This window comes from Hypanus sabinus, chromosome 1 (genome assembly GCF_030144855.1).
Source record: "Hypanus sabinus isolate sHypSab1 chromosome 1, sHypSab1.hap1, whole genome shotgun sequence".
Lineage (NCBI taxonomy): Eukaryota > Metazoa > Chordata > Chondrichthyes > Myliobatiformes > Dasyatidae > Hypanus > Hypanus sabinus.
The window spans coordinates 76977840-77004400 of record NC_082706.1 but is presented as its reverse complement, the minus strand read 5'-3'; positions in this window follow the sequence as shown (position 1 = coordinate 77004400).

Below are 26561 nucleotides of genomic sequence, written 5' to 3'. Positions count from 1 at the left end.
AAGAGGGGGTGTACAGACAAAAAACCAGGACGGGGTGTTCAGGCAGAATACCAGGACCAGATGTCCAGTCAGAACACCAGGACGAGATTTCCAGGCAGAATACCAGTATGGGATGTCCAGACAGAATACCAGGACAAGGTGTCCAGTCAGAATACCGGTACAAGTTGTCCAGACAGAATACAAGGACAAGGTGTCCAGACAGAATACCAGGAAAGGTGTCCAGACAGAATACCAAGAGGGGTTGTCCAGGCTGAATACCAGGACGAGATATCCAGATAGAATACCAGGACAAGGTGTTCAGACAGAATACCAGGACAAGGTGCCCAGACAGAATACCAGGATGAGATGTCCAGACATAATAACAAGAGGGAGTGTCCAGACAGAATATCAGGACAGTGTGTCCAGACAGAATACCAGAACGGGGTTTCTAGTCAGAATACCAAGAGGGGGTGTCCAGACAAAAAACCAGGACGGGGTGTCCAGTCAGAATACCAGGACCAGATGTCCAGTCAGAACACCAGGACGAGATTTCCAGGCAGAATACCAGTATGGGATGTCCAGACAGAATACCAGGACAAGGTGTCCAGTCAGAATACCGGTACAAGTTGTCCAGACAGAATACAAGGACAAGGTGTCCAGACAGAATACCAGGGAAGGTGTCCAGACAGAATACCAAGAGGGGTTGTCCAGGCTGAATACCAGGACGAGATATCCAGATAGAATACCAGGACAAGGTGTTCAGACAGAATACCAGGATGAGATGTCCAGACATAATAACAAGAGGGAGTGTCCAGACAGAATATCAGGACAGTGTGTCCAGACAGAATACCAGAACGGGGTTTCTAGTCAGAATACCAAGAGGGGGTGTCCAGGCTGAATACCAGGACGAGATATCCAGATAGAATACCAGGACAAGGTGTTCAGACAGAATACCAGGACAAGGTGCCCAGACAGAATACCAGGATGAGATGTCCAGACATAATAACAAGAGGGAGTGTCCAGACAGAATATCAGGACAGTGTGTCCAGACAGAATACCAGAACGGGGTTTCTAGTCAGAATACCAAGAGGGGGTGTCCAGACAAAAAACCAGGACGGGGTGTCCAGTCAGAATACCAGGACCAGATGTCCAGTCAGAACACCAGGACGAGATTTCCAGGCAGAATACCAGTATGGGATGTCCAGACAGAATACCAGGACAAGGTGTCCAGTCAGAATACCGGTACAAGTTGTCCAGACAGAATACAAGGACAAGGTGTCCAGACAGAATACCAGGAAAGGTGTCCAGACAGAATACCAAGAGGGGTTGTCCAGGCTGAACACCAGGACGAGATATCCAGATAGAATACCAGGACAAGGTGTTCAGACAGAATACCAGGACAAGGTGCCCAGACAGAATACCAGGATGAGATGTCCAGACATAATAACAAGAGGGAGTGTCCAGACAGAATATCAGGACAGTGTGTCCAGACAGAATACCAGAACGGGGTTTCTAGTCAGAATACCAAGAGGGGGTGTCCAGACAAAAAACCAGGACGGGGTGTCCAGTCAGAATACCAGGACCAGATGTCCAGTCAGAACACCAGGACGAGATTTCCAGGCAGAATACCAGCATGGGGTGTCCAGACAGAATACCAGGATGGGGTGTCCAGACAGATTACCATGATGGGGTGTCCAGGCAGAATACAAGGACGGGGTGTCCAGACAGATTACCCTGCTGGGGTGTCCAGGCAGAATACAAGGACGGGGTGTCCAGTCAGAATACCAGGACGAGATGTCCAGACAGAATACCAGGACAAGGTGTCCAGTCAGAATACCGGTACAAGTTGTCCAGACAGAATACAAGGACAAGGTGTCCAGACAGAATACCAGGAAAGGTGTCCAGACAGAATACCAAGAGGGGTTGTCCAGGCTGAATACCAGGACGAGATATCCAGATAGAATACCAGGACAAGGTGTTCAGACAGAATACCAGGACAAGGTGCCCAGACAGAATACCAGGATGAGATGTCCAGACATAATAACAAGAGGGAGTGTCCAGACAGAATATCAGGACAGTGTGTCCAGACAGAATACCAGAACGGGGTTTCTAGTCAGAATACCAAGAGGGGGTGTCCAGACAAAAAACCAGGACGGGGTGTCCAGTCAGAATACCAGGACCAGATGTCCAGTCAGAACACCAGGACGAGATTTCCAGGCAGAATACCAGTACGGGGTGTCCAGACAGAATACCAGGATGGGGTGTCCAGACAGATTACCATGATGGGGTGTCCAGGCAGAATACAAGGACGGGGTGTCCAGTCAGAATACCAGGACGAGGTGTCCAAGAAGAATACCAGGATTGGGTGTCCAGACAGTATACCAAGAGGGGGTGTCCAGGCAGAATACCAGGACAAGATGTCCAGACAGAATACCAGGACGGGGTGTCCAGACAGAATACCAGGATGGGGTGCCTGACAGAATACCAAGAGGGGGGATCCAGGCAGAATACCAGGACGAGATGTTCAGACAGAATACCAGGACGGGGTGTGGAGGCAGAATACCAGGACAAGGTGTCCAGACAGAATACCAAGAGGGGGTGTGCAGGCAGAATACCAGGACGAGATGTCCAGGCAGAATACCAGGACGGGGTGTCCAGTCAGAATACCAAGAGGGAGTGTCCGGTCTGAAAACCAGGACTGGGTGTCCAGGCAGAATACAAGGATGAGATGTCCAGACAGAATACCGAGAAGGAGAGTCCAGACAGAATACCAGGACCGGGTGTCCAGACAGAATACCAGGACAGTGTGTCCAGGCAGAATACCAAGAGGGGGTGTCCAGACAGAATACCAAGAGGTGGTGTCCAGGCTGAATACCAGGACGAGATATCCAGACAGAATACCAGGACAAGGTGCCCAGACAGAATACCAGGATGAGATGTCCAGACATAATAACAAGAGGGGGTGTCCAGACAGAATATCAGGACAGTGTGTCCAGACAGAATACCAGAACGGGGTGTCTAGTCAGAATACCAAGAGGGGGTGTCCCGGCAGAACACAAGGAACAGATGTCCAGACAGAATACCAGGACGTGGTGGCCAGGCAGAATAACAAGAGGGGGTGTCCAGACCGAAAAACAGGACGGGGTGTCCAGGCAGAATACCAGGATGAGATGTCCAGACAGAATACCAAGAGGTGGTGTACAGGCAGAGTACCAGGACGAGATGTCCAATCAGAATACCAGGATGAGGTGTCCAGACAGAATACCAAGATGGGGTGTCCAGTCTGAATACCAGGACAAGGTGTCCAGACAGAATAACAGAGACAAGGTGTCCAAACAGAATACCAAGAGGGGGTGTCCCAGCAGAATACCAGGAATGGATGTCCAGACAGAATACCAGGACGGGGTGTCCAGGCAGAATAACAAGAGGGGGTGTCCAGACCAAAAAACAGGACGGGGTGTCCAGGCAGAATACCAGGATGAGATGTCCAGACAGATTACCAAGAGGGGGTGTCCGGACAGAATACCAGGACGAGGTGTCCAGACTGAATACCAGGATGGGGTGTCCAGGCATAATATAAGGATGGGTTGTCCATTCAGAATTCCAGGACGAGATGTCCAGACAGAATACAAGGTCAAGGTGTGCAGTCAGAATACAAGGACAAGTTGTCCCGACAGTATACCAAGAGGGGGTGTCCAGTCAGAATACCAAGAGGAGGTGTCCACGCAGAATACCAGGACGAGATGTCCAGACAGAATACCAGGACGGGGTGTCCAGACAGAATACCAAGTGGGGTTGTCCAGGCTGAATACAAGGACGGGGTGTCTAGTCAGAATAGCAAGAGGGGGTGTACAGACAAAAAACCAGGACGGGGTGTTCAGGCAGAATACCAGGACCAGATGTCCAGTCAGAACACCAGGACGAGATTTCCAGGCAGAATACCAGTATGGGATGTCCAGACAGAATACCAGGACAAGGTGTCCAGTCAGAATACCGGTACAAGTTGTCCAGACAGAATACAAGGACAAGGTGTCCAGACAGAATACCAGGAAAGGTGTCCAGACAGAATACCAAGAGGGGTTGTCCAGGCTGAATACCAGGACGAGATATCCAGATAGAATACCAGGACAAGGTGTTCAGACAGAATACCAGGACAAGGTGCCCAGACAGAATACCAGGATGAGATGTCCAGACATAATAACAAGAGGGAGTGTCCAGACAGAATATCAGGACAGTGTGTCCAGACAGAATACCAGAACGGGGTTTCTAGTCAGAATACCAAGAGGGGGTGTCCAGACAAAAAACCAGGACGGGGTGTCCAGTCAGAATACCAGGACCAGATGTCCAGTCAGAACACCAGGACGAGATTTCCAGGCAGAATACCAGTATGGGATGTCCAGACAGAATACCAGGACAAGGTGTCCAGTCAGAATACCGGTACAAGTTGTCCAGACAGAATACAAGGACAAGGTGTCCAGACAGAATACCAGGGAAGGTGTCCAGACAGAATACCAAGAGGGGTTGTCCAGGCTGAATACCAGGACGAGATATCCAGATAGAATACCAGGACAAGGTGTTCAGACAGAATACCAGGATGAGATGTCCAGACATAATAACAAGAGGGAGTGTCCAGACAGAATATCAGGACAGTGTGTCCAGACAGAATACCAGAACGGGGTTTCTAGTCAGAATACCAAGAGGGGGTGTCCAGGCTGAATACCAGGACGAGATATCCAGATAGAATACCAGGACAAGGTGTTCAGACAGAATACCAGGACAAGGTGCCCAGACAGAATACCAGGATGAGATGTCCAGACATAATAACAAGAGGGAGTGTCCAGACAGAATATCAGGACAGTGTGTCCAGACAGAATACCAGAACGGGGTTTCTAGTCAGAATACCAAGAGGGGGTGTCCAGACAAAAAACCAGGACGGGGTGTCCAGTCAGAATACCAGGACCAGATGTCCAGTCAGAACACCAGGACGAGATTTCCAGGCAGAATACCAGCATGGGGTGTCCAGACAGAATACCAGGATGGGGTGTCCAGACAGATTACCATGATGGGGTGTCCAGGCAGAATACAAGGACGGGGTGTCCAGGCAGAATACCAGAATGGGGTGTCCAGGCAGAATACAAGGACGGGGTGTCCAGTCAGAATACCAGGACGAGGTGTCCAAGAAGAATACCAGGATGGGGTGTCCAGACAGTATACCAAGAGGGGGTGTCCAGGCAGAATACCAGGACAAGATGTCCAGACAGAATACCAGGACGGGGTGTCCAGACAGAATACCAGGATGGGGTGCCTGACAGAATACCAAGAGGGGGGATCCAGGCAGAATACCAGGACGAGATGTTCAGACAGAATACCAGGACGGGGTGTGGAGGCAGAATACCAGGACAAGGTGTCCAGACAGAATACCAAGAGGGGGTGTGCAGGCAGAATACCAGGACGAGATGTCCAGGCAGAATACCAGGACGGGGTGTCCAGTCAGAATACCAAGAGGGAGTGTCCGGTCTGAAAACCAGGACTGGGTGTCCAGGCAGAATACAAGGATGAGATGTCCAGACAGAATACCGAGAAGGAGAGTCCAGACAGAATACCAGGACCGGGTGTCCAGACAGAATACCAGGACAGTGTGTCCAGGCAGAATACCAAGAGGGGGTGTCCAGACAGAATACCAAGAGGTGGTGTCCAGGCTGAATACCAGGACGAGATATCCAGACAGAATACCAGGACAAGGTGCCCAGACAGAATACCAGGATGAGATGTCCAGACATAATAACAAGAGGGGGTGTCCAGACAGAATATCAGGACAGTGTGTCCAGACAGAATACCAGAACGGGGTGTCTAGTCAGAATACCAAGAGGGGGTGTCCCGGCAGAACACAAGGAACAGATGTCCAGACAGAATACCAGGACGTGGTGGCCAGGCAGAATAACAAGAGGGGGTGTCCAGACCGAAAAACAGGACGGGGTGTCCAGGCAGAATACCAGGATGAGATGTCCAGACAGAATACCAAGAGGTGGTGTACAGGCAGAGTACCAGGACGAGATGTCCAATGAGAATACCAGGATGAGGTGTCCAGACAGAATACCAAGATGGGGTGTCCAGTCTGAATACCAGGACAAGGTGTCCAGACAGAATAACAGAGACAAGGTGTCCAAACAGAATACCAAGAGGGGGTGTCCCAGCAGAATACCAGGAATGGATGTCCAGACAGAATACCAGGACGGGGTGTCCAGGCAGAATAACAAGAGGGGGTGTCCAGACCGAAAAACAGGACGGGGTGTCCAGGCAGAATACCAGGATGAGATGTCCAGACAGATTACCAAGAGGGGGTGTCCGGACAGAATACCAGGACGAGGTGTCCAGACTGAATACCAGGATGGGGTGTCCAGGCATAATATAAGGATGGGTTGTCCATTCAGAATTCCAGGACGAGATGTCCAGACAGAATACAAGGTCAAGGTGTGCAGTCAGAATACAAGGACAAGTTGTCCCGACAGTATACCAAGAGGGGGTGTCCAGTCAGAATACCAAGAGGAGGTGTCCACGCAGAATACCAGGACGAGATGTCCAGACAGAATACCAGGACGGGGTGTCCAGACAGAATACCAAGTGGGGTTGTCCAGGCTGAATACAAGGACGGGGTGTCTAGTCAGAATAGCAAGAGGGGGTGTACAGACAAAAAACCAGGACGGGGTGTTCAGGCAGAATACCAGGACCAGATGTCCAGTCAGAACACCAGGACGAGATTTCCAGGCAGAATACCAGTATGGGATGTCCAGACAGAATACCAGGACAAGGTGTCCAGTCAGAATACCGGTACAAGTTGTCCAGACAGAATACAAGGACAAGGTGTCCAGACAGAATACCAGGAAAGGTGTCCAGACAGAATACCAAGAGGGGTTGTCCAGGCTGAATACCAGGACGAGATATCCAGATAGAATACCAGGACAAGGTGTTCAGACAGAATACCAGGACAAGGTGCCCAGACAGAATACCAGGATGAGATGTCCAGACATAATAACAAGAGGGAGTGTCCAGACAGAATATCAGGACAGTGTGTCCAGACAGAATACCAGAACGGGGTTTCTAGTCAGAATACCAAGAGGGGGTGTCCAGACAAAAAACCAGGACGGGGTGTCCAGTCAGAATACCAGGACCAGATGTCCAGTCAGAACACCAGGACGAGATTTCCAGGCAGAATACCAGTATGGGATGTCCAGACAGAATACCAGGACAAGGTGTCCAGTCAGAATACCGGTACAAGTTGTCCAGACAGAATACAAGGACAAGGTGTCCAGACAGAATACCAGGGAAGGTGTCCAGACAGAATACCAAGAGGGGTTGTCCAGGCTGAATACCAGGACGAGATATCCAGATAGAATACCAGGACAAGGTGTTCAGACAGAATACCAGGATGAGATGTCCAGACATAATAACAAGAGGGAGTGTCCAGACAGAATATCAGGACAGTGTGTCCAGACAGAATACCAGAACGGGGTTTCTAGTCAGAATACCAAGAGGGGGTGTCCAGGCTGAATACCAGGACGAGATATCCAGATAGAATACCAGGACAAGGTGTTCAGACAGAATACCAGGACAAGGTGCCCAGACAGAATACCAGGACGGGGTGTCCAGACAGAATACCAAGTGGGGTTGTCCAGGCTGAATACAAGGACGGGGTGTCTAGTCAGAATAGCAAGAGGGGGTGTACAGACAAAAAACCAGGACGGGGTGTTCAGGCAGAATACCAGGACCAGATGTCCAGTCAGAACACCAGGACGAGATTTCCAGGCAGAATACCAGTATGGGATGTCCAGACAGAATACCAGGACAAGGTGTCCAGTCAGAATACCGGTACAAGTTGTCCAGACAGAATACAAGGACAAGGTGTCCAGACAGAATACCAGGAAAGGTGTCCAGACAGAATACCAAGAGGGGTTGTCCAGGCTGAATACCAGGACGAGATATCCAGATAGAATACCAGGACAAGGTGTTCAGACAGAATACCAGGACAAGGTGCCCAGACAGAATACCAGGATGAGATGTCCAGACATAATAACAAGAGGGAGTGTCCAGACAGAATATCAGGACAGTGTGTCCAGACAGAATACCAGAACGGGGTTTCTAGTCAGAATACCAAGAGGGGGTGTCCAGACAAAAAACCAGGACGGGATGTCCAGTCAGAATACCAGGACCAGATGTCCAGTCAGAACACCAGGACGAGATTTCCAGGCAGAATACCAGTATGGGATGTCCAGACAGAATACCAGGACAAGGTGTCCAGTCAGAATACCGGTACAAGTTGTCCAGACAGAATACAAGGACAAGGTGTCCAGACAGAATACCAGGGAAGGTGTCCAGACAGAATACCAAGAGGGGTTGTCCAGGCTGAATACCAGGACGAGATATCCAGATAGAATACCAGGACAAGGTGTTCAGACAGAATACCAGGATGAGATGTCCAGACATAATAACAAGGGGGAGTGTCCAGACAGAATATCAGGACAGTGTGTCCAGACAGAATACCAGAACGGGGTTTCTAGTCAGAATACCAAGAGGGGGTGTCCAGGCTGAATACCAGGACGAGATATCCAGATAGAATACCAGGACAAGGTGTTCAGACAGAATACCAGGACAAGGTGCCCAGACAGAATACCAGGATGAGATGTCCAGACATAATAACAAGAGGGAGTGTCCAGACAGAATATCAGGACAGTGTGTCCAGACAGAATACCAGAACGGGGTTTCTAGTCAGAATACCAAGAGGGGGTGTCCAGACAAAAAACCAGGACGGGGTGTCCAGTCAGAATACCAGGACCAGATGTCCAGTCAGAACACCAGGACGAGATTTCCAGGCAGAATACCAGCATGGGGTGTCCAGACAGAATACCAGGATGGGGTGTCCAGACAGATTACCATGATGGGGTGTCCAGGCAGAATACAAGGACGGGGTGTCCAGGCAGAATACAAGGATGAGATGTCCAATCAGAATACCAGGACGAGATGTCCAGTCAGAACACCAGGACGAGATGTCCAGACAGAATACCAGGATGGGGTGTCCAGACAGATTACCATGATGGGGTGTCCAGGCAGAATAAAAGGACGGGGTGTCCAGTCAGAATACCAGGACAAGATGTCCAGACAGAATACCAGGACAAGGTGTCCAGTCAGAATACCAGGACGGGGTGTCCAGTCAGAATACCAGGACGGGGTGCCCAGGCAGAATACCAGGATGGGATGTCCAGACAGAATACCAAGAGGGGGTGTCCAGGCAGAATACCAGGACAAGATGTCCAGACAGAATACCAGGACGGGGTGTCCAGACAGAATACCAGGATGGGGTGCCTGACAGAATACCAAGAGGGGGGATCCAGGCAGAATACAAGGACGAGATGTCCAATCAGAATACCAGGACGAGATGTCCAGGCAGAATACCAGTACGGGGTGTCCAGACAGAATACCAGGATGGGGTGTCCAGTCAGAATACCAGGACAAGGTGTCCAGACAGAATACCAGGAGGGGGTGTACAGGCAGAAAACCAGGACGAGACGTCCTGACAGAATACCAGGACAGGGTTTCCAGGCAGAATACCAGGACGAGATGTTCAGACAGAATACCAGGACGGGGTGTGGAGGCAGAATACCAGGACAAGGTGTCCAGACAGAATACCAAGAGGGGGTGTGCAGGCAGAATACCAGGACGAGATGTCCAGGCAGAATACCAGGACGGGGTGTCCAGTCAGAATACCAAGAGGGTGTGTCCGGTCTGAAAACCAGGACTGGGTGTCCAGGCAGAATACAAGGATGAGATGTCCAGACAGAATACCGAGAAGGAGAGTCCAGACAGAATACCAGGACCGGGTGTCCAGACAGAATACCAAGAGGTGGTGTCCAGGCTGAATACCAGGACGAGATATCCAGACAGAATACCAGGACAAGGTGCCCAGACAGAATACCAGGATGAGATGTCCAGACATAATAACAAGAGGGGGTGTCCAGACAGAATATCAGGACAGTGTGTCCAGACAGAATACCAGGACGAGATGTCCAAACAGAATACCAGGACAAGGTGTCCAGTCAGAATACCGGTACAAGTTGCCCGGACAGAATACCAGGACAAGGTGTCCAGACAGAATACTAGGAAAGGTGTCCAGACAGAATACCAAGAGGGGTTGTCCAGGCTGAATACCAGGACGAGATATCCAGACAGAATACCAGGACAAGGTGTTCAGACAGAATACCAGGACAAGGTGCCCAGACAGAATACCAGGACGGGGTGTCCAGACAGAATACCAAGTGGGGTTGTCCAGGCTGAATACAAGGACGGGGTGTCTAGTCAGAATAGCAAGAGGGGGTGTACAGACAAAAAACCAGGACGGGGTGTTCAGGCAGAATACCAGGACCAGATGTCCAGTCAGAACACCAGGACGAGATTTCCAGGCAGAATACCAGTATGGGATGTCCAGACAGAATACCAGGACAAGGTGTCCAGTCAGAATACCGGTACAAGTTGTCCAGACAGAATACAAGGACAAGGTGTCCAGACAGAATACCAGGAAAGGTGTCCAGACAGAATACCAAGAGGGGTTGTCCAGGCTGAATACCAGGACGAGATATCCAGATAGAATACCAGGACAAGGTGTTCAGACAGAATACCAGGACAAGGTGCCCAGACAGAATACCAGGATGAGATGTCCAGACATAATAACAAGAGGGAGTGTCCAGACAGAATATCAGGACAGTGTGTCCAGACAGAATACCAGAACGGGGTTTCTAGTCAGAATACCAAGAGGGGGTGTCCAGACAAAAAACCAGGACGGGGTGTCCAGTCAGAATACCAGGACCAGATGTCCAGTCAGAACACCAGGACGAGATTTCCAGGCAGAATACCAGTATGGGATGTCCAGACAGAATACCAGGACAAGGTGTCCAGTCAGAATACCGGTACAAGTTGTCCAGACAGAATACAAGGACAAGGTGTCCAGACAGAATACCAGGGAAGGTGTCCAGACAGAATACCAAGAGGGGTTGTCCAGGCTGAATACCAGGACGAGATATCCAGATAGAATACCAGGACAAGGTGTTCAGACAGAATACCAGGATGAGATGTCCAGACATAATAACAAGAGGGAGTGTCCAGACAGAATATCAGGACAGTGTGTCCAGACAGAATACCAGAACGGGGTTTCTAGTCAGAATACCAAGAGGGGGTGTCCAGGCTGAATACCAGGACGAGATATCCAGATAGAATACCAGGACAAGGTGTTCAGACAGAATACCAGGACAAGGTGCCCAGACAGAATACCAGGATGAGATGTCCAGACATAATAACAAGAGGGAGTGTCCAGACAGAATATCAGGACAGTGTGTCCAGACAGAATACCAGAACGGGGTTTCTAGTCAGAATACCAAGAGGGGGTGTCCAGACAAAAAACCAGGACGGGGTGTCCAGTCAGAATACCAGGACCAGATGTCCAGTCAGAACACCAGGACGAGATTTCCAGGCAGAATACCAGCATGGGGTGTCCAGACAGAATACCAGGATGGGGTGTCCAGACAGATTACCATGATGGGGTGTCCAGGCAGAATACAAGGACGGGGTGTCCAGGCAGAATACAAGGATGAGATGTCCAATCAGAATACCAGGACGAGATGTCCAGTCAGAACACCAGGACGAGATGTCCAGACAGAATACCAGGATGGGGTGTCCAGACAGATTACCATGATGGGGTGTCCAGGCAGAATACAAGGACGGGGTGTCCAGTCAGAATACCAGGACAAGATGTCCAGACAGAATACCAGGACAAGGTGTCCAGTCAGAATACCAGGACGGGGTGTCCAGTCAGAATACCAGGACGGGGTGCCCAGGCAGAATACCAGGATGGGATGTCCAGACAGAATACCAAGAGGGGGTGTCCAGGCAGAATACCAGGACAAGATGTCCAGACAGAATACCAGGACGGGGTGTCCAGACAGAATACCAGGATGGGGTGCCTGACAGAATACCAAGAGGGGGGATCCAGGCAGAATACAAGGACGAGATGTCCAATCAGAATACCAGGACGAGATGTCCAGGCAGAATACCAGTACGGGTTGTCCAGACAGAATACCAGGATGGGGTGTCCAGTCAGAATACCAGGACAAGGTGTCCAGACAGAATACCAGGAGGGGGTGTACAGGCAGAAAACCAGGACGAGACGTCCTGACAGAATACCAGGACAGGGTTTCCAGGCAGAATACCAGGACGAGATGTTCAGACAGAATACCAGGACGGGGTGTGGAGGCAGAATACCAGGACAAGGTGTCCAGACAGAATACCAAGAGGGGGTGTGCAGGCAGAATACCAGGACGAGATGTCCAGGCAGAATACCAGGACGGGGTGTCCAGTCAGAATACCAAGAGGGTGTGTCCGGTCTGAAAACCAGGACTGGGTGTCCAGGCAGAATACAAGGATGAGATGTCCAGACAGAATACCGAGAAGGAGAGTCCAGACAGAATACCAGGACCGGGTGTCCAGACAGAATACCAAGAGGTGGTGTCCAGGCTGAATACCAGGACGAGATATCCAGACAGAATACCAGGACAAGGTGCCCAGACAGAATACCAGGATGAGATGTCCAGACATAATAACAAGAGGGGGTGTCCAGACAGAATATCAGGACAGTGTGTCCAGACAGAATACCAGGACGAGATGTCCAAACAGAATACCAGGACAAGGTGTCCAGTCAGAATACCGGTACAAGTTGCCCGGACAGAATACCAGGACAAGGTGTCCAGACAGAATACTAGGAAAGGTGTCCAGACAGAATACCAAGAGGGGTTGTCCAGGCTGAATACCAGGACGAGATATCCAGACAGAATACCAGGACAAGGTGTTCAGACAGAATACCAGGACAAGGTGCCCAGACAGAATACCAGGATGAGATGTCCAGACATAATAACAAGAGGCGTGTCCAGACAGAATACCAGAACGGGGTATCTAGTCAGAATACCATGAGGGGGTGTCCAGACAGAATACCAGAACGGGGTGTCTAGTCAGAATACCAAGAGGGGGTGTCCAGACAAAAAACCAGGACAGGGTGTTCAGACAGAATACCAAGAGGGGGTGTCCAGGCAGAATATCAGGACGGGGTGTCCAGGCAGAATACCAGGATGAGATGTCCAGACATAATAACAAGAGCGTGTGTCCAGACAGAATACCAGAACGGGGTGTCCAGACAGAATACAAGGACAAGATGTCCAGGCAGAATAACAGGACGACATGTCCCGACAGAATACGAGGACAGGGTGTCCAGTTAGAATACCAAGGGGGGGTGTCCAGGCAGGGTACGAGGACGAGATTTCCGAACAGAATATCAGGGCAGGGTGTCCAGACAGACTACCAGAACAGGGTGTCCAGGCAGAAAACCAGGACGAGATGTCCAGACAGAATACCAGGACGGGGTGTTCAGACAGAATACCAGGACGGGGTGCCAGACAGATTACCAGGATGGGGTGTCCAGGCAGAATACAAGGACGGGGTGTCCAGTCTGAATACCAGGACGAGATGTCCAGACAGAATACCAGGACGAGGTTTCCAGTCAGAATACCAGTACAAGTAATCCAGACAGAATACCAGGACAAGGTGTCCAGACAGAATACAAAGAGGGGTTGTCCAGTCAGAACACCAGGACGAGATGTCCAGGCAGAATACCAGTATGGGGTGTCCAGACAGAATACCAGGATGGGGTGTCCAGTCTGAATACCAGGACAAGGTGTGCAGTCAGAATACAAGGACAAGTTGTCCCGACAGAATACCAAGAGGGGGTGTCCAGTCAGAATACAAAGAAGAGGTGTCCACGCAGAATACCAGGACGAGATGTCCAGACAGAATACCAGGACGGGGTGTCCAGACAGAAGACCAGAGACAAGGTGTCCAGACAGAATACCAAGAGGGGGTGTCCCGGCAGAATACCAGGAACAGATGTCCAGACAGAATACCAGGACGGGGTGTCCAGGCAGAATAACAAGAGGGGGTGTCCAGACCGAAAAACAGGACGGGGTGTCCAGACAGAATACCAGGATGAGATGTCCAGACAGAATACCAAGAGGGGGTGTCCAGACAGAATACTAGGAAAGGTGTCCAGACAGAATACCAAGAGGGGTTGTCCAGGCTGAATACCAGGACGAGATATCCAGACAGAATACCAGGACAAGGTGCCCAGACAGAATACCAGGATGAGATGTCCAGACATAATAACAAGAGGGGGTGTCCAGACAGAATATCAGGACAGTGTGTCCAGACAGAATACCAGAACGGGGTGTCTAGTCAGAATACCAAGAGGGGGTGTCCAGACAAAAAACCAGGACGGGGTGTTCAGACAGAATACCAAGAGGGGGTGTCCAGGCAGAATACCAGGACGGGATGTCCAGACAGAATACCAGAACGGGGTGTCTAGTCAGAATACCAAGAGGGGGTGTCCAGACAAAAAACCAGGACGGGGTGTTCAGACAGAATACCAAGAGGGGGTGTCCAGGCTGAATACCAGGACGGGGTGTCCAGGCAGAATACCAGGACGGGGTGTCCAGGCAGAATACCAGGATGAGATATCCAGACATAATAACAAGAGGGGGTGTCCAGACAGAATACCTGAATGGGGTGTCCAGACAGAATACCAGGACAAGATGTCCAGGCAGAATAACAGGACGAGATGTCCCGACAGAATACGAGGACAGGGTGTCCAGTCAGAATACCAAGAGGGGGTGTCCAGGCAGGATACGAGGACGAGATTTCCAAACAGAATACCAGGACAGGGTGTCCAGACAGACTACCAGAACAGGGTGACCAGGCAGAATACCAGGACGAGATGTCCAGACAGAATACGAGGACGGGGTGTCCAGACAGAATACCAGGACGGGGTGTCCAGACAGATTACCATGATGGGGTGTCAAGGCATAGTACAAGGACGGGGTGTCCAGCCAGAATACCAGGACGAGTTGTCCAAACAGAATACCAGGACAAGGTGTCCAGTCAGAATACCGGTACAAGTTGCCCGGACAGAATACCAGGACAAGGTGTCCAGACAGAATACTAGGAAAGGTGTCCAGACAGAATACCAAGAGGGGTTGTCCAGGCTGAATACCAGGACGAGATATCCAGACAGAATACCAGGACAAGGTGTTCAGACAGAATACCAGGACAAGGTGCCCAGACAGAATACCAGGATGAGATGTCCAGACATAATAACAAGAGGTGTGTCCAGACAGAATACCAGAACGGGGTATCTAGTCAGAATACCATGAGGGGGTGTCCAGACAGAATACCAGAACGGGCTGTCTAGTCAGAATACCAAGAGGGGGTGTCCAGACAAAAAACCAGGACAGGGTGTTCAGACAGAATACCAAGAGGGGGTGTCCAGGCAGAATATCAGGACGGGGTGTCCAGGCAGAATACCAGGATGAGATGTCCAGACATAATAACAAGAGCGTGTGTCCAGACAGAATACCAGAACGGGGTGTCCAGACAGAATACAAGGACAAGATGTCCAGGCAGAATAACAGGACGACATGTCCCGACAGAATACGAGGACAGGGTGTCCAGTTAGAATACCAAGGGGGGGTGTCCAGGCAGGGTACGAGGACGAGATTTCCGAACAGAATATCAGGGCAGGGTGTCCAGACAGACTACCAGAACAGGGTGTCCAGGCAGAAAACCAGGACGAGATGTCCAGACAGAATACCAGGACGGGGTGTTCAGACAGAATACCAGGACGGGGTGCCAGACAGATTACCAGGATGGGGTGTCCAGGCAGAATACAAGGACGGGGTGTCCAGTCTGAATACCAGGACGAGATGTCCAGACAGAATACCAGGACGAGGTTTCCAGTCAGAATACCAGTACAAGTAATCCAGACAGAATACCAGGACAAGGTGTCCAGACAGAATACAAAGAGGTGTTGTCCAGTCAGAACAGCAGGACGAGATGTCCAGGCAGAATACCAGTATGGGGTGTCCAGACAGAATACCAGGATGGGGTGTCCAGTCTGAATACCAGGACAAGGTGTGCAGTCAGAATACAAGGACAAGTTGTCCCGACAGAATACCAAGAGGGGGTGTCCAGTCAGAATACAAAGAAGAGGTGTCCACGCAGAATACCAGGACGAGATGTCCAGACAGAATACCAGGACGGGGTGTCCAGACAGAAGACCAGAGACAAGGTGTCCAGACAGAATACCAAGAGGGGGTGTCCCGGCAGAATACCAGGAACAGATGTCCAGACAGAATACCAGGACGGGGTGTCCAGGCAGAATAACAAGAGGGGGTGTCCAGACCGAAAAACAGGACGGGGTGTCCAGACAGAATACCAGGATGAGATGTCCAGACAGAATACCAAGAGGGGGTGTCCAGTCAGAATACCAGGATGAGGTGTCCAGACAGAATACCAGAATGGGGTGTCCAGGCATAATACAAGGATGGGGTGTCCAGGCATAATAGAAGGATGGTGTGTCCATTCAGAATTCCAGGACGAGATGTCCAGACAGAATACCAGGTCAAGGTGTGCAGTCAGAATACAAGGACAAGTTGTCCCGACAGAATACCAAGAGGGGGTGTCCAGTCAGAATACCAAGAGGGGGTGTCCAGTCAGAATACCAAGAGGAGGTGTCCACGCAGAATACCAGGACGAGATGTCCAGACAGAATACCAGGACGAGGTTTCCAGTCAGAATACCAGTACAAGTAATCCAGACAGAATACCAGGACAAGGTGTCCAGACAGAATACAAAGAGGGGTTGTCCAGACAAAAAACCAGGACAGGGTGTCCAGTCAGAATACCAGGACGAGATGTCCAGTCAGAATACCAGGACGAGATGTCCAGGCAGAATACCAGTATGGGGTGTCCAGACAGAATACCAGGATGGGGTGTCCAGTCTGAATACCAGGACAAGGTGTCCAGACAGAATACCAAGAGGGGGTGTCCCGGCAGAATACCAGGAACAGATGTCCAGACAGAATACCAGGACGGGGTGTCCAGGCAGAATAACAAGAGGGGGTGTCCAGACCGAAAAACAGGACGGGGTGTCCAGACAGAATACCAGGATGAGATGTCCAGACAGAATACCAAGAGGGGGTGTCCAGACAGAATACCAGGACGAGGTGTCCAGACAGAATACCAGAATGGGGTGTCCAGGCATAATACAAGGATGGGGTGTCCAGGCATAATAGAAGGATGGGGTGTCCATTCAGAATTCCAGGACGAGATGTCCAGTCAGAATACAAGGACAAGTTGTCCCGACAGAATACCAAGAGGGGGTGTCCAGTCAGAATACCAAGAGGGGGTGTCCAGTCAGAATACCAAGAGGAGGTGTCCACGCAAAATACCAGGACGAGATGTCCAGACAGAATACCAGGACGGGGTGTCCAGACAGAATACCATGACGGGGTGTCCAGACGGAATACCAGGACAAGGTGTCGAGACAGAATACCAAGAGGGGTTGTCCAGGCTGAATACCAGGATGGGGTGTCTAGTCAGAATAGCAAGAGGGGGTGTACAGACAAAAAACCAGGATGAGATGTCCAGGCAGAATACCAGTACGGGGTGTCCAGACAGAACACCAGGACGAGATGTCCAGTCAGATCACCAGGATGAGATGTCCAGGCAGAATACCAGTACGTGGTGTCCAGACAGAATACCAGGATGGGGTGTCCAGTCAGAATACCAGGACAAGGTGTCCAGACAGAATACAAGAGACAAGGTGTCCAGACAGAATACCAGGACAAGGTGTCAAGACAGAATACCAAGAGGGGTTGTCCAGGCTGAATACCAGGACGGGGTGTCTAGTAAGAATAGCAAGAGAGGGTGTACAGACAAAAAACCAGGAAGGGGTGTTCAGGCAGAATACCAGGATGAGATGACCAGGCAGAATACCAGGACGAGATGTCCAGACAGAATACCAGGACAGGGTGTCCAGTCAGAATACCAAGAGGGGGTGTCCAGGCAGAATACCAGGACGAGATGTCCAGACAGAATACCAGGACGGGGTGTCCAGACAGTATACCAGGATGGGGTGTCCAGACAGAATACCAAGAGGGGGTGTCCAGGCAGAATACCAGGACGAGATGTCCAGACAGAATACCAGTACGGGGTGTCCAGACAGAATACCAGGATGGGGTGTCCAGTCAGAATACCAGGACAAGGTGTCCAGACAGAATACCAGGAGGGAGTGTACAGGCAGAAAACCAGGACGAAACGTCCTGACAGAATACCAGGACAGGGTTTCCAGGCAGAATACCAGGACGAGATGTTCAGACAGAATACCAGGACGGGGTGTGGAGGCAGAATACCAGGACAAGGTGTCCAGACAGAATACCAAGAGGGGGTGTGCAGGCAGAATACCAGGACGAGATGTCCAGGCAGAATACCAGGACGGGGTGTCCAGTCAGAACACCAAGAGGGAGTGTCCGGTCTGAAAACCAGGACTGGGTGTCCAGGCAGAATACAAGGATGAGATGTCCAGACAGAATACCGAGAAGGAGAGTCCAGACAGAATACCAGGACAGGGTGTCCAGACAGAATACCAAGACAGTGTGTCCAGACAGAATACCAAGAGGTGGTGTCCAGGCTGAATACCAGGACGAGATATCCAGACAGAATACCAGGACAAGGTGCCCAGACAGAATACCAGGATGAGATGTCCAGACATAATAACAAGAGGGGGCGTCCAGACAGAATATCAGGACAGTGTGTCCAGACAGAATACCAGAACGGGGTGTCTAGTCAGAATACCAAGAGGGGGTGACCCGGCAGAATACAAGGAACAGATGTCCAGACAGAATACCAGGACGTGGTGGCCAGGCAGAATAACAAGAGGGGGTGTCCAGACCCAAAAACAGGTCGGGGTGTCCAGGCAGAATACCAGGATGAGATGTCCAGACAGAATACCAAGAGGGGGTGTACAGGCAGAATACCAGGACGAGATGTCCAATCAGAATACCAGGATGAGGTGTCCAGACAGAATACCAGGATGGGGTGTCCAGTCTGAATACCAGGACAAGGTGTCCAGACAGAATACCAGGACAAGGTGTCCAGTCAGAATACCAAGAGGGGATGTCCAGGCAGAATACCAGGACGAGATGTCCAGACAGAATACCAGGACGGGGTGTCCAGACAGTATACCAGGATGGGGTGTCCAGACAGAATACCAAGAGGGGGTGTCCAGGCAGAATACCAGGACGAGATGTCCAGACAGAATACCAGGATGGGGTGTCCAGACAGAATACCAGGATGGGGTGCCTGACAGAATACCAAGAGGGGGGTTCCAGGCAGAATACAAGGACGAGATGTCCAATCAGAATACCAGGACGAGATGTCCAGGCAGAATACCAGTACGGGGTGTCCAGACAGAATACCAGGATGGGGTGTCCAGTCAGAATACCAGGACAAGGTGTCCAGACAGAATACCAGGAGGGGGTGTACAGGCAGAAAACCAGGACGAGACGTCCTGACAGAATACCAGGACAGGGTTTCCAGGCAGAATACCAGGACGAGATGTTCAGACAGAATACCAGGACGGGGTGTGGAGGCAGAATACCAGGACAAGGTGACCAGACAGAATACCAAGAGGGGGTGTGCAGGCAGAATACCAGGACGAGATGTCCAGGCAGAATACCAGGACGGGGTGTCCAGTCAGAACACCAAGAGGGAGTGTCCGGTCTGAAAACCAGGACTGGGTGTCCAGGCAGAATACAAGGATGAGATGTCCAGACAGAATACCGAGAAGGAGAGTCCAGACAGAATACCAGGATAGGGTGTCCAGACAGAATACCAAGACAGTGTGTCCAGACAGAATACCAAGAGGTGGTGTCCAGGCTGAATACCAGGACGAGATATCCAGACAGAATACCAGGACAAGGTGCCCAGTCAGAATACCAGGATGAGATGTCCAGACATAATAACAAGAGGGGGTGTCCAGACAGAATATCAGGACAGTGTGTCCAGACAGAATACCAGAACGGGGTGTCTAGTCAGAATACCAAGAGGGGGTGTCCCGGCAGAATACAAGGAACAGATGTCCAGACAGAATACCAGGACGTGGTGGCCAGGCAGAATAACAAGAGGGGGTGTCCAGACCGAAAAACAGGACGGGGTGTCCAGGCAGAATACCAGGACGAGATGTCCAGACAGAATACCAGGATGAGGTGTCCAGACAGAATACCAGGATGGGGTGTCCAGTCTGAATACCAGGACAAGGTGTCCAGACAGAATAACAGAGACAAGGTGTCCAAACAGAATACCAAGAGGGGGTGTCCCGGCAGAATACCAGGAACGGATGTCCAGACAGAATACCAGGACGGGGTGTCCAGGCAGAATAACAAGAGGGGGTGTCCAGACCGAAAAACAGGACGGGGTGTCCAGGCAGAATACCAGGATGGGGTGTCCAGACAGAATACCAGTACGGGGTGTCCAATCAGAATACCAGGACAAGGTGTCCAGACAGAATACAAGAGACAAGGTGTCCAGACAGAATACGAGGACATGTTGTCCAGACAGAATACAGGACAAGGTGCCCAGACAGAATACAAAGAGGGGGTGTCCAGGAAGAATACCAGGATGAGCTGTCCGGACAGAATACCAAGAGGGGGGTCCAGGCAGAATACGAGGACGAGATGTCCAGACAGAATACCAGGACGGGGTATCCAGACAGAATACCAGGATGGGGTTGCCTGACAGAATACCACGACAGGGTTTCCAGGCAGAATACCAGGACGGGGTGTGGAGGCAGAATACCAGGACAAGGTGTCCAGGCAGAACACTGGGACGAGATGTCCAGACAGAATACCAGGACAAGGTGTCCAGACAGAATACCAGGAAAGGTTTCCAGACAGAATACCAAGATGGGATGTCCAGGCTGAATAGCAGGACGAGATATCCAGACAGAATACCAGGACAAGGAGCCCAGACAGAATACCAGGATGAGATGTCCAGACATAATAACAAGAGGGGGTGTCCAGGCTCAATACCAGGACGGGGTGTCCAGGCAGAATACCAGGACGGGATGTCCAGGCAGAAAACCAGGATGGGGTGTCCAGGCAGAATACCAGGATGAGATATCCAGACATAATAACAAGAGGGGGTGTCCAGACAGAATACCTGAATGGGGTGTCCAGACAGAATACCAGGACAAGATGTCCATGCAGAATAACAGGACGAGATGTCCCGACAGAATACGAGGACAGGGTGTCCAGTCAGAATACCAAGAGGGGGTGTCCAGGCAGGATACGAGGACGAGATTTCCAAACAGAATACCAGGACAGGGTGTCCAGACAGACTACCAGAACAGGGTGTCCAGGCAGAATACCAGGACGAGATGTCCAGACAGAATACGAGGACGGGGTGTCCAGACAGAATACCAGGACAAGGTGTCCAGACAGAATACTAGGAAAGGTGTCCAGACAGAATACCAAGAGGGGTTGTCCAGGCTGAATACCAGGACGAGATATCCAGACAGAATACCAGGACAAGGTGTTCAGACAGAATACCAGGACAAGGTGCCCAGACAGAATAACAGGATGAGATGTCCAGACTTAATAACAAGAGGGGGTGTCCAGACAGAATACCAGAACGGGGTGTCTAGTCAGAATACCAAGAGGGGGTGTCCAGCCAAAAAACCAGGACAGGGTGTTCAGACAGAATACTAAGAGGGGGTGTCCAGGCAGAATATCAGGACGGGGTGTCCAGGCAGAATACCAGGATGAGATGTCCAGACATAATAACAAGAGGGTGTGTCCAGACAGAATACCAGAACGGGGTGTCCAGACAGAATACAAGGACAAGATGTCCAGGCAGAATAACAGGACGACATGTCCCGACAGAATACGAGGACAGGGTGTCCAGTTAGAATACCAAGAGGGGGTGTCCAGGCAGGGTACGAGGACGAGATTTCCGAACAGAATATCAGGGCAGGGTGTCCAGACAGATTACCAGGATGGAGTGTCCAGGCAGAATACAAGGACGGGGTGTCCAGTCAGAATACCAGGACGAGATGTCCAGACAGAATACCAGGACGAGGTTTCCAGTCAGAATACCAGTAGAAGTTGTCCAGACAGAATACCAGGACAAGGTGTCCAGACAGAATACAAAGAGGGGGTGTCCAGACAAAAAACCAGGACAGGGTGTCCAGTCAGAATACCAGGACGAGATGTCCAGTCAGAACACCAGGACGAGATGTCCAGGCAGAATACCAGTATGGGGTGTCCAGACAGAATACCAGGATGGGGTGTCCAGTCTGAATACCAGGACAAGGTGTCCAGACAGAATAACAGAGACAAGGTGTCCAGACAGAATACCAAGAGGGGGTGTCCCGGCAGAATACCAGGAACAGATGTCCAGACAGAATACCAGGACGGGGTGTCCAGACAGAAGACCAGGACAGGGTCTCCAGGCAGAATAGCAGGACGAGATGTCCAGACAATATACCAGGACGTGCTGTCCAGACAGAATACCGGTACGGGGTGTCCAGACAGAATACCAGGATGGGGTGTCCAGGCATAATACAAGGATGGGGTGTCCATTCAGAATTCCAGGACGAGATGTCCAGACAGAATACCAGGTCAAGGTGTGCAGTCAGAATACAAGGACAAGTTGTCCCGACAGAATACCAAGAGGGGGTGTCCAGTCAGAATACCAAGAGGAGGTGTCCACGCAGAATACCAGGACGAGATGTCCAGACAGAATACCAGTATGGGGTGTCCAGACAGTATACCAGGATGGGGTGTCCAGTCTGAATACCAGGACAAGGTGTCCAGACAGAATACCAAGAAGGGGTGTCCCGGCAGAATACCAGGAACAGATGTCCAGACAGAATACCAGGACGGGGTGTCCAGGCCGAATAACAAGAGGGGGTGACCAGACCGAAAAACAGGACGGGGTGTACAGGCAGAATACCAGGATGAGATGTCCAGACAGAATACCAAGAGGGGGTGTCCAGACAGAATACCAGGACGGGGTGTCCAGACAGAATACCAGGACAGCATGTCCAGACAGAAGACCAGGACAGGGTCTCCAGGCAGAATACCAGGATGAGATGTCCAGACAGAATACCAAGAGGGGGTGTCCAGACAGAATACCAGGACGAGGTGTCCAGACAGAATACCAGGACAGCATGTCCAGACAGAAGACCAGGACAGGGTCTCGAGGCAGAATACCAGGACGAGATGTCCAGACAATATACCAGGACGTGCTGTCCAGACACAATACCAGGACGGGGTGGCCAGGCAGAATAACAAGAGGGGGTGTCCAGACCAAAAAACAGGACGGGGTGTCCAGGCAGAATACCAGGACGAGATGTCCAGTCAGAATACCAGGACGAGATGTCCAGGCAGAATACCAGTATGGGGTGTCCAGACAGAATACCAGAATGGGGTGTCCAGGCATAATACAAGGATGGGGTGTCCAGGCATAATAGAAGGATGGTGTGTCCATTCAGAATTCCAGGACGAGATGTCCAGACAGAATACCAGGTCAAGGTGTGCAGTCAGAATACAAGGACAAGTTGTCCCGACAGAATACCAAGAGGGGGTGTCCAGTCAGAATACCAAGAGGGGGTGTCCAGTCAGAATACCAAGAGGAGGTGTCCACGCAGAATACCAGGACGAGATGTCCAGACAGAATACCAGGACGAGGTTTCCAGTCAGAATACCAGTACAAGTAATCCAGACAGAATACCAGGACAAGGTGTCCAGACAGAATACAAAGAGGGGTTGTCCAGACAAAAAACCAGGACAGGGTGTCCAGTCAGAATACCAGGACGAGATGTCCAGTCAGAATACCAGGACGAGATGTCCAGGCAGAATACCAGTATGGGGTGTCCAGACAGAATACCAGGATGGGGTGTCCAGTCTGAATACCAGGACAAGGTGTCCAGACAGAATACCAAGAGGGGGTGTCCCGGCAGAATACCAGGAACAGATGTCCAGACAGAATACCAGGACGGGGTGTCCAGGCAGAATAACAAGAGGGGGTGTCCAGACCGAAAAACAGGACGGGGTGTCCAGACAGAATACCAGGATGAGATGTCCAGACAGAATACCAAGAGGGGGTGTCCAGACAGAATACCAGGACGAGGTGTCCAGACAGAATACCAGAATGGGGTGTCCAGGCATAATACAAGGATGGGGTGTCCAGGCATAATAGAAGGATGGGGTGTCCATTCAGAATTCCAGGACGAGATGTCCAGTCAGAATACAAGGACAAGTTGTCCCGACAGAATACCAAGAGGGGGTGTCCAGTCAGAATACCAAGAGGGGGTGTCCAGTCAGAATACCAAGAGGAGGTGTCCACGCAAAATACCAGGACGAGATGTCCAGACAGAATACCAGGACGGGGTGTCCAGACAGAATACCATGACGGGGTGTCCAGACGGAATACCAGGACAAGGTGTCGAGACAGAATACCAAGAGGGGTTGTCCAGGCTGAATACCAGGATGGGGTGTCTAGTCAGAATAGCAAGAGGGGGTGTACAGACAAAAAACCAGGATGAGATGTCCAGGCAGAATACCAGTACGGGGTGTCCAGACAGAACACCAGGACGAGATGTCCAGTCAGATCACCAGGATGAGATGTCCAGGCAGAATACCAGTACGTGGTGTCCAGACAGAATACCAGGATGGGGTGTCCAGTCAGAATACCAGGACAAGGTGTCCAGACAGAATACAAGAGACAAGGTGTCCAGACAGAATACCAGGACAAGGTGTCAAGACAGAATACCAAGAGGGGTTGTCCAGGCTGAATACCAGGACGGGGTGTCTAGTAAGAATAGCAAGAGAGGGTGTACAGACAAAAAACCAGGAAGGGGTGTTCAGGCAGAATACCAGGATGAGATGACCAGGCAGAATACCAGGACGAGATGTCCAGACAGAATACCAGGACAGGGTGTCCAGTCAGAATACCAAGAGGGGGTGTCCAGGCAGAATACCAGGACGAGATGTCCAGACAGAATACCAGGACGGGGTGTCCAGACAGTATACCAGGATGGGGTGTCCAGACAGAATACCAAGAGGGGGTGTCCAGGCAGAATACCAGGACGAGATGTCCAGACAGAATACCAGTACGGGGTGTCCAGACAGAATACCAGGATGGGGTGTCCAGTCAGAATACCAGGACAAGGTGTCCAGACAGAATACCAGGAGGGAGTGTACAGGCAGAAAACCAGGACGAAACGTCCTGACAGAATACCAGGACAGGGTTTCCAGGCAGAATACCAGGACGAGATGTTCAGACAGAATACCAGGACGGGGTGTGGAGGCAGAATACCAGGACAAGGTGTCCAGACAGAATACCAAGAGGGGGTGTGCAGGCAGAATACCAGGACGAGATGTCCAGGCAGAATACCAGGACGGGGTGTCCAGTCAGAACACCAAGAGGGAGTGTCCGGTCTGAAAACCAGGACTGGGTGTCCAGGCAGAATACAAGGATGAGATGTCCAGACAGAATACCGAGAAGGAGAGTCCAGACAGAATACCAGGACAGGGTGTCCAGACAGAATACCAAGACAGTGTGTCCAGACAGAATACCAAGAGGTGGTGTCCAGGCTGAATACCAGGACGAGATATCCAGACAGAATACCAGGACAAGGTGCCCAGACAGAATACCAGGATGAGATGTCCAGACATAATAACAAGAGGGGGCGTCCAGACAGAATATCAGGACAGTGTGTCCAGACAGAATACCAGAACGGGGTGTCTAGTCAGAATACCAAGAGGGGGTGACCCGGCAGAATACAAGGAACAGATGTCCAGACAGAATACCAGGACGTGGTGGCCAGGCAGAATAACAAGAGGGGGTGTCCAGACCCAAAAACAGGTCGGGGTGTCCAGGCAGAATACCAGGATGAGATGTCCAGACAGAATACCAAGAGGGGGTGTACAGGCAGAATACCAGGACGAGATGTCCAATCAGAATACCAGGATGAGGTGTCCAGACAGAATACCAGGATGGGGTGTCCAGTCTGAATACCAGGACAAGGTGTCCAGACAGAATACCAGGACAAGGTGTCCAGTCAGAATACCAAGAGGGGATGTCCAGGCAGAATACCAGGACGAGATGTCCAGACAGAATACCAGGACGGGGTGTCCAGACAGTATACCAGGATGGGGTGTCCAGACAGAATAGCAAGAGGGGGTGTCCAGGCAGAATACCAGGACGAGATGTCCAGACAGAATACCAGGATGGGGTGTCCAGACAGAATACCAGGATGGGGTGCCTGACAGAATACCAAGAGGGGGGTTCCAGGCAGAATACAAGGACGAGATGTCCAATCAGAATACCAGGACGAGATGTCCAGGCAGAATACCAGTACGGGGTGTCCAGACAGAATACCAGGATGGGGTGTCCAGTCAGAATACCAGGACAAGGTGTCCAGACAGAATACCAGGAGGGGGTGTACAGGCAGAAAACCAGGACGAGACGTCCTGACAGAATACCAGGACAGGGTTTCCAGGCAGAATACCAGGACGAGATGTTCAGACAGAATACCAGGACGGGGTGTGGAGGCAGAATACCAGGACAAGGTGACCAGACAGAATACCAAGAGGGGGT